Source organism: Podarcis gaigeae (genome assembly GCF_964106915.1).
Source record: "Podarcis gaigeae genome assembly, chromosome: 2".
NCBI classification, from domain to species: Eukaryota; Metazoa; Chordata; class Lepidosauria; order Squamata; family Lacertidae; genus Podarcis; species Podarcis gaigeae.
In genome coordinates, this window is record NC_139679.1 from 1,891,701 (window position 1) to 1,906,348 (window position 14,648).

At 45.5% G+C, this 14,648-nt stretch overlaps 1 long non-coding RNA gene across 2 annotated transcripts; it reads right to left on the reverse strand.

The window, feature by feature from the left end:
* Window positions 1-2,583: 2,583 nt before the first annotated feature.
* Window positions 2,584-14,386, reverse strand: LOC310840106. 2 transcript variants are annotated; one of them, XR_014561805.1, is made up of 3 exons: window positions 14,141-14,386; window positions 9,121-9,303; window positions 7,162-8,531 (listed from the first exon to the last, which is right to left on the reverse strand). It is a non-coding gene; the product is annotated as an uncharacterized lncRNA (long non-coding RNA). The 2 variants fall into 2 exon arrangements; XR_014561804.1 differs by lacking the exons at window positions 7,162-8,531; window positions 14,141-14,386 and adding an exon at window positions 2,584-2,677 and having other exon boundaries at window positions 9,121-9,935.
* Window positions 14,387-14,648: the final 262 nt, after the last annotated feature.

Here is a 14,648-nt window from a genome sequence, read left to right on the forward strand (position 1 = left end):
TGAGCTACAAGAAAGTCCAGTGCCACCTAGTGATTAAACCATATAATGACACTATCCACATAGCAAATGAGTCTTTTCGTAGCTGACAGAAGCAACCATGAGGAATAACATTGACTCTGAATCTGTGTGCCGACTTGAATAAAATATGGAGAGGCAGGTAAACCACACCCCACATAATCAATCACATGACAAGGTGCACACACACCATTTGAATGATGCCCATCAACTTTGGGGGGCCCTGGCCCCCTCAAATATTTTATTGGGGGGCCAACACCCATTGGCCCCTAGAAGTTGATTCCTATGCTCTTTTAAACATACCAGTTTAAAATACAGGAGCTCTCTCAGAAGGGAAAAATACTTAGCAATCTTAGGCAGGCTAAGAAAACTATGAGGGTTCATTTGGGTATTGTGTAAATCATCATACAATGGAGTGACTTTATCCAGCATATCAGAATTTGGGCAAAGGCATTGACCAAGCCACACAGAAAATTTCATTATTATGGAGAGTCAGTGTGGCGCGGGTGGCGCTGTGGTCTAAACCACTGAGCCTCTTGGGCTTGCTGATCAGAAGGTTGGCCATTTCAATCCCCACGATGGGGTGAGCTCCCGTTGCTCTGTCCCAGATCCTGCCAACCTAGCAGTTCAAAAGCATGCCAGTGCAAGTAGATAAATACAGCGGGAAGGTAAACAGTGTTTCCGTGTGCTTTGGCTCTTGTCACAGCCCTCCGTGCACCAGTAGCAGTTTAGTCCTGCTGGCCACATGACCCAGAAAACTGTCTGTGGACAAACGCTGGCTCCCTCAGCCTGAAAGCGAGATGAGCACCGCAACCCCATAGTAGCCTTTGACTGGACTTAACCGTCCAGGGGTCCTTTACCTTTACCTTATCTTTAGTGCTGAGTGCATTGGAGTAGGACCACGGAGGTTGGGGTTCAAATCTTCTTGTAACCATGAAGGCTTTGGACCAATCACTGTCTCTCAGCCTAACCTACCTCAAAAGGTTATTGTGAAGGTAAGAGGGAGAGGGAGAGAACCATGTGCCCTTTTCTTAGTTTAATATTCAAAATATAAAACAGATTGTATAGTAACAGTAATGTGGACCTACCTTCAACCTACTTTTGTAGAAACCCATCATTCCAGCAGTGCAAGCAGCCGGTGACTATTCAAGGCAAATGCAGCCCACTAGTAATGAATGGTGGCTCTGGGACTGGATCAGCTTCTTGGTGTTTGTTCTGGCTGCTGGGGAAAGCACCTAGCAGGCACTACATCTGGCAGGATGTGAGCTACGTTAAATTGGTTGGTAACCAGTTGTGCTGCTCAAGCAATTAAGCAGAATTTTGGAAGGGGTGGGAACTGTGAGAACACAAATATTTCAAATCTCAGTGATGGTTCACTGTGTCTTGAGAATTTCAGGATTGTAGCCAAGAGCTTGACTGGCTTGTGGGAGCCTTTCTCCTTTTTATTCTTACAACAATTAAGATTTTATGCTGTGAATTGGCATGTGGTTTTGGGATGAAGAACGTTATACAAATTTGGAGGAGAAGAAGAAGACATCAGTTAGTTCTAGAATGGAGAAGCTGGGCAGCTGCGGTGGGTGCATGCGCCAGGAGAAAGTGCCTGGAGAGAGTGAATGGAGTCCACCTTCCAACAGGCTCCTCTGCTGACGCCTCCATTCACCTGAGCATGAGACCAACCTGCCTGCTGCCACACCTCAACTGCTCGGGGTGCATGGCTTTCATGGAGGTGCTTGATTATGCCCTCTCAAAAATGTGCACCTGGGGCCATGGCCTCCTTGCCCCCCCCCCCCATGCTACACCTCTGTTATTGGCCATGCAAGCTGTGGGAGCTGTGGTTAAACATCTGAAGGACTATTGGCTGTCTCTGGTCTGCTCCCTGCAGCCTGCTTGTTTCCATATGAGTAGCAAAAGCCATGCACACACATTGGCTTTCTTTTTTCTTTCCATAATCCTGAAGCTGCAGAGTTGTGAGTTTCATCTTTTTTATATTTTAAGGACAGCTCCCTCTTTCAGTTGCCTAAGAGTTTGTGCATTAGAGCAGAGGTGGTGAACTGACAGCCTGCAAGCCCAAACTCCCCCCTCCAATACTTTTTTTTTTTTGCTAACCTGCCAACTCCTTGCGATATCTGGCAGGCAGCAGTGGCATCAGCATCACCAGCAGAATCATCAGCAGCACTGGCAGCATCAACAGCAACATTGCTGCTAATAACCAATTTAAATCTGTCAGCAGTGGCTGCGAGTGTTCAGCACTTCCGCCACTCTGGGTGCTTTCACCATTCTTTCCAGGAGTGCACTTGGGGAACTCAGAGAAGGCAGGCAGAGTGCCTTGGAGCAAATCAAAGAGCATGATCCACCCACCTACTCTAATGATTCACAAAAAGTGCTAGCAATTCCCACATTTGAGGAGGTGTACAAAATTCAGATGAGTCAGAAGGCTGATGCTCTAAGGACAAAATACAAAACAGATAGATCAATCATTTCCCCCCACAAAATATTTCTGCTGCACTAATCTAGACTCTGGCAGCCAATGACAGTTGGATTCCTATGCCATGGATAAAGTCATTCAAATTAAGCAGATGAGCATATTTTATTATTATAATTTTATATACAGTTCATTTAGTCCTCGTTCTGTTTCACTGTTTCTTGCAGCTTCTTCTGGTTTCTGTTAAGACATAAGCAATGTGCAGTGAGCTAAACTTGGTGCTGAGGCTAGCCCCATAATAGCAACTGGAAAACTTAGCAATCATTGTGACTTTTAAGACTAGAGTAGACATTGGCCACACAGGGGCCCCATCTGCACTATGCATTTAAAGCAGTACTGCACCACTTTAAACAGTCATGGCTTCCCTTAAAGAATCCTGGGAACTGTAGTTTGTTAAGGGTGCTCAGAGTTATTAGAAACCCATGTTCCCCTCACAGATTCCCAGAGTGGTTTAACAGTCAATCCTTCTTCCCAGCGAACTCTGAGATTGTCATGGGGTCAACACATCAGCAGAGCCAATCCAATGTAGCTCCTGCTGGAGCATTTCCACTGCGACAACCTTGCTGCCACATTGTCCCTTCCCCTCTCCATCCCAGGATGCAGGAACATATTGGCTTGAGGGAGGTCAGGTACCTTGCATTGTCCACTGGTGGACTTCAGGAAAACTGACTGTTTGAAATTTAGAACACTGGTAGTTTGTTGTTTGATTCGACACATTCATTTTAGTATGTATTTTCTTCAGGTTAAGTCGAAAGACATTGCACAACACTGTAGGGAGAGGGCTCATGATCCTGCTGTGATGTTGTACAATTGGGGTTGATATGGAAGGTCTCTTGGGACACTCTGCCATGAGGCCTGGTGAGGCAGCAGGTGCTGGTGGGCAGGGTCAGGATCCCCTGGACTCTTTCTCCTAAGGCCTCCCTGGCCCTTTCCTCCTGGGAGGACTAAGCGCCCCTGGTTGCCTCACTCTCCCAAACTGACACCAGTGTGGAACTAACATTCCGGGGCCAGCCTGTTCGGCTTCTGTATGTGGAATGGGAGGGGGCACCATCTTGTCCTTTGCCTCCCAGGAAGCAAAACGTCTGGCCCAGCCCAGAGGAAGAGAGCTACATGTTGTTGTTTTGTTCAGTTCAGCTGTCTGGCCACTGGAGGGCAGTGTGCCACTTCCGAAACCATCAAAACTCTAATTGAGGAGTGAATCTTCTTGTCCTCCAAGGCAAAAGGCTCAACGAACTCCAATGGCCCATCATGTTTCAGTAAATGCTGCTCAGGCTAATCCTCCCCATGGTACCAGCATTGACATCATCTGGGTGGGCACAGGCAGAGCTATACATGCATTTAAAACACGTGACCCAAAGCCACTCAAATGACATGCCCAGAAGGATGCGACCTGCATAAGTCATGCAAATTTGCACCATTTGTTCTGGGTTTTTTTCCAGAAGACAACTGCTATGCAGAGCATTTAAACCTTCCTACTTCTCTTCTCCCTATGAAATCCATACTTGCAGCCACAATGAGGTCTAGAAACTTGCTTTTTTACAAACAACAACACAACCTTAGCATACCCTCCAAGTGTCCTGATTTTCCAGGGACAGTCCTAAAATTACAGAAGATGTCCCAGTTTATCATTTGATCCCAGAATGTCCCGGTTTTCCTTTTTCCTCCCCTCCCCATCTCAGAGAACAATTAAAAGTGGTGTGGGTGAGTGGGAGTCCTGTTTATCCTGAAAATAAAATCCCTGCACCCAATGAAGGAAATGGTAAATCTGGCATACGAAGCCCTTCTTGTAATTTTGAAGGAAAAGGTCACCAGTACACTTTAAATCCATGAACTGCAATGCTTCAGCAGCAAGCCGTTTTTAATGAGTATTTATTCCTTTATTGAAAATGGAGCCTTACACTGTCTACTCAGAAGTAAGTCCCACAGTATTCAATGGAGCTTACTCCTAGGTAACTGGGTAAAGACTGGGCAGCCTTACACTGCAATTCTAAGCATTTTTACTCAGAACTTAATCCCACTGAGTTCAATAGGATTTCTTCTATCGTGTGTCCCTGATCTTTCTCACAGTTTCCATTACTGCTACTATATCCTGCCTTTTCCCCTCACAGGGACTCAAGGCAGCTTAAGGCTAAATTTTTATTTTATTCTATTTATCTGTGGAAGGTGTTATACACAGTTCCTTCCCTCAGACATTTTTTTCTTTACAACAATCCTGCAAGGACAACCTGTCATTGACTCAAGGTGACTGATGTCTATGTGTACATGTGAGCATGACGTCTATGTGTGGGGCGAGATCAAGCACGGGAGAAGCTTCCTGATGCAGAAGAGGATGTCCCTATTTTCACCAGAGAAATGTTGGAAGGTATGCCTTAGTTATTTAGGATGTTGTACGCTGTGCCCATTATAAAGTTCTACAAGCATATAGAATTGTAGAGGATCTATGAATAAAACACAAGTGAAGTGAAACATAGATCATAGAAATTGCTAGAGGTAGCAGGCCTGGCACCCTGTCGTCCCAACAGAAAAGCCCTTGGTCTACTCAGAAGTAAGCCCCACTGCGTTCAAGTGGGCTTACTCCACTTGGACTTCCAAGGGTATCTGTGTTTTGGTTCTTGTGTTATTTTGGAACATGTGGATTTGAAAGGGCTGTGCGTTTGATAGAGCTTTAAATGTGAACTGACTCCAATCTGTCTCCTCTCTCCATCCCACCCCACGGGATCCTTGGCTTGAGATCTCCTGCCCCTTTCTCTCCCATTTTAATTTTTCTCTCTCTTTAAATTTGCTTACAGGACAGCTGGGCCCTGGGCACATCTCTGCTGCCTCTTGCCATCCCTCACAGACCATGGGGCAAAGTAGTGAGCAGGCAGTGCTGGGAGTCCTCAGCCACCTGCCCTCTACTTTTGCCCAGAGACATCCTTAAATTAGCATATGCAAAATGGTGCAAATTTGTGCCACAGGCCTGCACCCCTGGGTCCTTTTTTAGCACCTAGCAACACCCCTGGTTCTCTGAAGAGTCTTTAATTAGAAAATGGGAAGTGGAAGCCACTGATCTCGTAACAGCAGCTCTGTGTGGCACTGCCTCTTTCCCAAGCATTGCAGTGGAAGGGGGAGAGGCCTTCTCAGGGTTCGTTTCCTTCTGAAGTCTCATAGCAGTTTTGTTTTACTTTACCATTATTATTTTATTTGGGCTTCAGTAAAGATCTCTTTTCCCCTCCCTTATTTCTTATGGGGGCAGTTACTGTTGGTGGAACAATTCGCAGCCAAGACAGAGGAAAGGAAGAGACTGAAGATTTAATGTAGACGGTCTGCAAAGTGTCTGACTCAGTGCTTCCTTTGTAACCTCTGAACAACAAACCTGAAAAATCCTTCCACTCCAGGTCAGATTTATTCCCGGTTTAAGAATATGTGCAGTGCTTAGATTATTGGGGGGGGATTATTAACGGAATCCCGCACCTCTCAACTCCCTCCATTTTTGCCAAAACAACTCCTCTCATATCTTTGTTAAAACAGCAGCTTTCTAAACTTGCTAGCCCCCTCTGCCCCTCCTTAAGATTTGAGGGTTGAATAAGTCAAACCATTAAAACCACAGGGCTGAGTTTGTGTCACAATTCTGTGCAAGTGGAGCAAAGGTGCAGCAACAGAATCCAGCCTCCTGGCACATCAGCTTTCATGCAAAGGTGTGGGTGGATTTTTTTAAAAATGAGGAAAGTTTCTAGTCCTTATGGTTTCACTGATATGCTTGAGAGCACATGGACAGTACCTGGCAGAATCTCGGAAGGCTTTTGAATCCTATTTGCTGATCAGAAAAAAGGAGTGCCACAGAAACAATTGGTGTCCATGGATGACATGCTATAGAGGAAGTGAAAGGGGATTCCTTCCCTCACTTCTCAATGTGATTGCCCTGCTGTCATCTTCTTCCACAGTCACTATTGAGCTAGATGGACCAATGGTCTGATGTGGGAGAAGATAGCTCCCATGAACAGAGAGGCAGTTGGGGAGACGGAGAGCTGGGAAAGGAGCTGAGGGCATTGAAGCTGACCAGGTCAGAGGAGAGAGGCTGTCAAAGACCTTTCTGTGCATTGCCTGCAAGTTCACTGTTACTGGTGGGAGTGGAGCACATGGTGGAGCAGAGGCAGCCTCATGAAGCCAGTGGTGCATAAGAAGACAAGAAGAGCCCTGCTGGATTAGGCCAAAGGTCCATCTAGTCCAGCATATGTTTCTGACAGTGGCCAGCCAGATCCCTACAGGAAGCCACAAAGGAGGACCTGAGAGCAACAGTCGCTCTCCCCTCCTGCAGTTTCCAGCAACACAGAAGCACACAGCAGAGCCATCAAGATCCAGCTGACCTTTCCCTCCTTATCCTCCATGATGGGACTAGGAAGGGTTGGGGTTAGGGACATGCCTTTATACTGCCTTGGCCACTGCCTTGGCTTGCCAGTGTTCTGCCCCAGGACTGTTCAGGAGAGCATCTCCTCTACTCTGCCCCTGCTAGTTAGAGACAAGCCCCACTGGCGGAGGAAGAGGAGTGCGGGGGGAGTGCACCGCCTCCAACAGCGTGGTCCTGGCAGGGTGCCATCGTGGCTGCCCCACCCCCAGGATGTGCGCCAGCCCCGCCTTCTCCTGCTCTCTGCCCCCATCCCCGTGCCAGAGCATAAAGCTCCGCCTCTGCCAAGCTTCACCATGTTTGAAGGGACAGGAAAGGATGCAAAGGTCTGGAGCCTGAATCTCAGTCTCTTCAACAAAATGGTTCAACCGGCACCAACAACAGAGGTCTGGGGTCACAGAACAAGCAGGAGGGGCCCCAAATGCAGCAGAACTGACTTCCCACATATTGGAGGAAGTGAAGTAATACACATTACCAGCTAAAGAGCACCCACCCACCAGGGTAAGACCATTCTGCCCAGTCTAAAATTTTTGAGCTATGCCACTGTGAAGACTCCTTGGAAGTGGTCAACCTGAAGATGAGTTTGCACACTAGAGGAGAGGACAGGAAGATGCAAGGACTCTCTCCCTTCCATGCCCCTCTTATCTCCTTAGGCTGAAAGAAGCCCCTTCTTTCCTCTCTCCCTTCCTTTCCACCTCCTGTCCCAGCTGCTTCTGGGGGGGCTCATCCACACTGCTGCTTTTCCAGTGCAAAGAAAGCACAGAGCCCAGCTCAGAAGTGGCATGGAGTCTCTGCCCTGCACCACTTCTGAAGCAGGTTCTCAGGACGCAGCAGCAGCCGCATCCCCCAAGCTGAACAGAACACACCTCATCTGAGGGTTCATCCAGACTTCCTTTGCTGCCATGCTTTTCAGGCTCTGTGTCCAAGCAGTTTTATTTTTTGTCCCAGCAAAATGTACTACTGAATCGGAGCAAACGATAATATGCGAAAAACCAGATTCAGCAGTAAAATGTGCATTTTCCTGGGGAAAGCGCTAGAACACACACACACACAGAGAGAGAGAGAGAGAGAGAGAGAGAGAGAGAGAGAGAGAGAGAGAGAGTGAGTGCCAGGACATGGCGCTTTAAAGGCTGGACCTGCACCTAGAAATGTGGCACAAAAGGAAGTCTGGATGATCCGTTAGTCCCGCTTCTGGCTTGAGACAGATTAACCTCCTCCATCTTCCCAGGGCACTGACGTTGATGAGTTACAGTATACAGTGGTACCTCGGGTTAAGTACTTAATTCGTTCCAGAGGTCCGTTCTTAACCTGAAACTGTTCTTAAACTGAAGCGCCACTTTAGCTAATGGGGCCTCCTGCTGCAGCTGTGCTGCCGGAGCCCAATTTCTGTTCTCATCCTGAAGCAAAGTACTTAACCCGAGGTAATATTTCTGGGTTAGCGGAGTCTGTAACCTGAAGCGTATGTAACCCGAGGTACCACTGTAGTCTGCTTGGGAAAGGGATCTTAGCACTATGAGTGATCATAAACTTTCCAGTCCTTGCCAAAGAGCCCGGGTTCAGTCCCTGCTGTTCTCAGGTGTGTGTTTTCAAAAGGGTCTCAGGTAGATGGTGATGTGAACAACCTCTGCTTAAGATCTTCGTGGAGAGCCTCTGCAAGACAGAAAAGGCAAGATGGGCTGAATGGACAAATAGCCTGATAAATTGTTAGGGCCCTGTGCCAGAGGATTCTGGAACATATTTTACTCCAGTACAGCAGGTGCGGGGACCTGTGGCCCTCTAGATGTGGCTAAACTAAAACTCCCAGCACCCCTAGCCATTGGGCCATGCTGGCTGGAGCTGATAGGAGTTGGAGTACAACATGTGGGAGACCCACAGATCCGTCTCGTCCCCTCCCCTGATCCTTGCTTCAGGTCACAGCTTCTCAAATGCTGTGGTATTGAGCCTTCCAAAACCTTAGGGAATTGACTTTTGACCCTCGGCTTCCTTACATGCACTAGCTGCAATACAGAGGTTTCTTTGAGGGCTTAGCACACATTCCCAGGTAGCCATCTTGAGATGTTCCTTCTTCAGCCAAGGCTTGCCTGTGGTGCAGCTCTACTTTAACCACAAAGAGCTCTTCTCCGCCAAGCTCGTAAGGTAAACATGAGGAGGAATCAGCTGATAAGACTACCCCCCCTGCTAAAAAAAATGAAAGAAATACAGAAACAAAGATAACGGCAGAGAGACTTGGTTAATTGACCTCAAAAACACAGCTCCTGGATATCTGCTTGTGTCCATCGTCTGTCAGGCGCACAGCCTCCCCATCTTGCACGCCCACATGCAGATTTTGAAGAGGTCCCAAAGGGTCCTGGTTCCTTATCTGCAGAAGCAAAGCTTTCCTCACCCTCTGTGCTTAAGGAGACATTCAACTGTCTTCCAACCGCTGTGATAAAAAGAAGGTGGAGTGTTGGTGGGTGGGGTGAGGCAAGCAGGCAGAGAACATGGCTTGGCAGAAATAAATCCCTCCCTTTCCTTTTTAGATATGATGGATCAGCAAGGATGGATGAAGTGTTCCCATCAGAGGGTGAGTTTGCACGTTGCCTGCTTTCATCCCTCAACAGCTATGATATTTTTGTCAATTAAAAAGCCTTCAATTGATCCATTAATCAATCAGTTGACTTGCTGATTTGAAAGAGTAGGAGTAAGATCCTGGCACACTGGGAAGGAAGTTCCACAGCTGTGGCAGCAGATCTGATAGGTCATGTGTCTCTTAGACCTGTCTGCCTGACGTTGTATGTCACTTTCCATAGCATGTTGCTCAATGGGCATAAAAAAGAGAAGAGGTATCTGCACCCTGCTAGATGCTGCTCAACTACGACTCCCATCATGGTCTGTAGACCTGCTGGTCAGGGACTGATGTGAGCTGAGGCTGCCATCATTATATTTCAAATTTATGAAGTGCTTCACAGCCTGAAGCCATTAAAGCAGGGGCCAACAAGATGAAAATGAAATACAGTCGTGCCTTGGTTGTCAAATGCCTTGGTACTCAGACATTTTGGCTCCCAAATGCTGCAAACCCAGAAGTGAGTGTTCTGGTTTGTAAACTTTTTTGTTTGTTTTTTAAAAAGATATTTATTAAAGTTTTACAAAAGAAAAAAAGATACAGAATAAAGAAGAAGGAAAGGGAAAAATACAAAAAGTACAAAAATACATAGAAAAAAATGCAAAATACAAAGAAAATATATTGAAAACAGTTAAAAACAAATCAATCTTTTCATATCTTAGATTTCATTTACTTATTTCCTTGACCTCCTCACACCTCCCTTTTTTGTATTCCAATTCACATGGTTAATTCAGCAAATCCTTACCCTCTTTGTTTTTATCTTAATTCTATATCTTAACATATTATACCTTTATATTTCCATCCGTTATCAATCCATTTTTACATGTTCTTATTAACCTTGTTGCTAAGGCCGCTTCATTTCAATCCAACATCATTTTAACATTCATTAATTTTACAATGTTTCTGCAAATAGTCTTTGAATTTCTTCCAATCTTCTTCCACCGACTCTTCTCCCTGGTCTCGGATTCTGCCAGTCATTTCCGCCAGTTCCATATAGTCTATTACTTTCATCTGCCATTCTTCCAGGGTGGGTAGATCTTGTGTCTTCCAATACTTAGCAATGAGTATTCTTGCTGCTGTTGTTGCATACATAAAGAAAGTTCTATCCTTCTTTGACACCAATTGGCCAACCATGCCCAGGAGAAAGGCCTCTGGTTTCTTCAGAAAGGTATATTTAAATACCTTTTTCATTTCATTATAAATCATCTCCCAGAAAGCCTTAATCCTTGGGCACGTCCACCAAATGTGAAAGAATGTACCTTCATTTTCTTTACATTTCCAACACTTATTATCGGGCAAATGATATATTTTTGCAAGCTTGACTAGTGTCATGTACCACCTGTACATCATTTTCATAATATTCTCTCTTAAGGCATTACATGCCATCAATTTCATACCTGTGGTCCACAACTGTTCCCAGTCAGCAAACATTATATTATGTCCAACGTCTTGTGCCCATTTAATCATAGCAGATTTAACCGTTTCATCCTGAGTATTCCATTTCAACAGCAAGTTATACATTCTTGATAGTATCTTAGTTTTGGGATCTAACAGCCCTGTTTCCAATTTTGATTTTTCCACCTGGAAGCCAATTTTTTTATCCGTATTATAAGCCTCCCTTATTTGATAATAATGAAGCCAGTCTCGGACTTTATCTTTTAATTTCTCAAAACTCTGCAATTTCAATTTGTCACCTTTTTGTTCCAAAATCTCCCAATATTTTGGCCATTTGGCCTCCATATTGAGCTTTTTCTGAACCTTCGCTTCCATCGGTGTTAACCACCTTGGGGTTTTATTTTCAAGTAAATCTTTGTATCTTATCCAGACATTAAACAATGCTTCCCTGACAATATGGTTTTTAAATGCTTTTTGTGCTTTAACCTTGTCATACCACAAATATGCATGCCACCCAAAAACGTTATTAAAACCTTCTAAATCCAAAATGTCTGTGTTATCAAGTAGCAGCCATTCCTTCAGCGAGCAAAATGCTGCTGATTCATAATAAAGTTTAAGGTCTGGCAGGGCAAATCCACCTCTTTCCTTTACATCAGTTAGTATTTTAAATTTTATTCTGGGCTTCTTGCCCTGCCGGACAAATCTAGAAATATCTCTCTGCCACTTCTTGAAACAGTCCATCTTGTCCAAAATTTGCAATGATTGAAACAGAAATAACATTCTTGGCAATACATTCATCTTTATAACAGTGATTCGGCCTAACAAGGAAAGCTTCAAATTTGACCACATTTCTAAATCCTTTTTCACTTGTGACCAACATTTCTCATAATTATCTTTAAATTAATTTAAGTTCTTAGCGGTCATATTAACCCCCAGGTATTTAACTTTCTTAACCAATGTTAAACCTGTCTCCTTCTGAAACCTCTCTTTCTCGATCGGTGTTAAATTTTTCTCAAGAACCTTAGTTTTTAACTTGTTCAGCTTAAATCCTGCCACTTGACCAAATTCTTCAATCAGATCCAATACCCTTTTAGTACTAGATTCTGGCTCCTGTAATGTCAATACTAGGTCATCTGCGAAAGCTTTCAATTTGTACTGTTTGGCTCCGACCTGTATACCTTTGATCAGATGATCCCTTCTGACCATATTTAGCAAAACCTCCAGAACCGAAATAAAGAGCAATGGGGAAATAGGGCAGCCTTCTCGTGTCCCTTTCTCTATCTTAAATTCCTCTGTCACCACATTATTGACTATTAGTTTAGCCTTTTGTTCTGAGTAAATTGCACCTATACCATTTTCAAACCCTTGACCAACCCCCATCCCCTGAAGATTCTTCTTCATAAAACTCCAAGAAATATTATCAAAGGCTTTCTCCGCATCTACAAAAATTAAAACTGCTTTAGTGTTAATATTCACTTGCAGCTTCTCCAAAATGTTAATTATATTCCTCGTGTTGTCAGACAAGTGTCTACCCGGGAGAAAGCCAGCTTGATCTTTATGTATCTCCTCCACTAATACTTTTTTTAGTCTTTTAGCCAAAATATCTGCAAAAATTTTGTAATCCACATTAAGCAGGGATATGGGGCGATAGTTCTTAAGTTGTGTCTTTTCAGACTCAGTTTTCAGTATAAGTGTAATATAGGCTTCCTTCCACGACTCTGGCGCTTTTTCCCCCTCCAAAATTTCATTGCAGACCTCCTTTAGTGGTTGACTGGTTTGTGAACTTTTTTGGAAGCTGAATGTCCAATGTGGCTTCCATGGCTTCTGATTGAGTTCAGGAAAATCCTGCAGCCAATCAGAAGACGCACCTTGGTTTTCGAACCATTCTGGGAGTCGAACGGACTCCCAGAACAGATTAAGTTTGACAACCAAGTCAGAAAACCCCCCCAACAAACTCTAAACACAATAAAGCCATCTGTAGGAAGCCTAAAAACAAGGAAACTATTTCTATATGTGTAAAATCAATATCCCATAAATAAATGGGCCACATGTCATGAAAAGCTTTCTTTAAAAAAGTCTTCAAGTAAATGCCTAAACATCCTGATGCAAGGCGCCTGTCTAATTGCAGCTGGTAATTGTTTCCGAACTTGGAGACCAGCAACATCTGGAGGGCCACAGGTCCTCTCCTCCTGGCATAAAGACTTTCACAACTATTACAGTTTAGCTCTCAAGTGCTACATGCCTGTCACTCATCCCAGGGCCTTTGTACTCAGTAGCCAGAACTCTGGAGTCCTGGAAGGCGGGAGTAAGTTTTCTTCTTAATGGACAAGAGGGTCAAATGGCGCTTGCAGAGTCAGTCTCACCAGGCAGCTGCCATAGCCCATCCCTTTGGAAGGGGCCCCTGCTGCTGACCGCTTGGATCCTGTAACTCCTGTCCCTGCTCCTCCTGCCACTTGCTCACCCACTCCGAGCGCTAGAAAGCCGTGGGCATGAGCAGAAGGATCAGCAGCTGCTCCGGCAAATTGCTCCTCTGCCTTTTCCCTAGGGGCAGTTGGTGGCAGACTTTGGGCTCTCAGATTTCAGTGCCACCTTGTGCGATGCTAAAATTCGGAGCCCTTCTCCACTCACACTCCACTCTGCAGCACTGCAGCATTGCAGCCGGGGCAGCCACAGTGGTCGTGCTACCCTAAAACTGCACAGTGGTGGGGCTTAGGACCAGAGGGAGATTGCAGTATGCCTGAGGGAGCCAGTCCTCCCTCTGGGCTTGGTTACATGCAAAAATGGTTCTTACGGATGATCTGGTTTATAACAAGAGAGGCCAGGGAGGAGCTGCAGCTTACTGGTGGAGTATGTGTGTTCCCTGGTCAGAGCCGAGCTGAGCATTTCTAGGTGAAGTAATGGCCCAATCCTCATGCATTCAAAAAGACGACTTTCTCAGATGTGTGCATTGGGAAGTCCCACTGTTTCATCCTGAGGCTCCCAGTGGCCGTATCAGAGCAGGACTTTGGAGCAGAGATCTGGGGGACCCCTGAGTAGAATGAGTAAGAGGGCCCTGGAAAACACCATTTAAAATGTCCCCTTCATAAGGCCAGGAAGTCCAGAGTCTAAAATCCCTGTACATACCCCACTCTGGATTGAACATGGGGACATAGGAAACTGGCTTATTCCAAATCAGACAGTTGGTTCACCTAGCTCAGTATTGTCTACACTGACTGGCAGCTGTTCTCCATAGTTTCAGGCAGGAAGACTCTCAGAGCCGTACCTGGAGATGCCGGAGATTGAGCCTGAGACATTCAGCTTACAAAGCTGCTGCTCTGCTGCTGAGCTCCTGCCCTTGCCCAGGGAATCTCTGCTTCCTGTCAGGCTTCATCTGCAGCTCAGGCTGGTTTATGGTGCATCCCCACCCCCACCTTTGCTTCTGGAAAGAGGGAGTGATGCTGCAGATTATGAAGCAGAGCTGGGATGAGCCCCAAGATCAGGCCGTGGGAAAGTGCACGGGGATTTGCAGTGTTTGTGATTAACTAATCCAGCTCAGAGCATGACTAGAAACCAGATCCTCTGGGCCTTGTGGGCAATTGGGTATCATCCCGGCCTTGCAAAGTGAGCTGCAGACCACAGACGGCTGTAAGCCATCGACACACCCAGACAGCTACGCAGGGCAGCATGAGCCAAAATAGAAATATGTGCACACACAAACACAGGAATTTCAAGAGGACTGGATCAGTGGACACACAAACTTGAGCGTGTGATATGACCACACACACAATGCA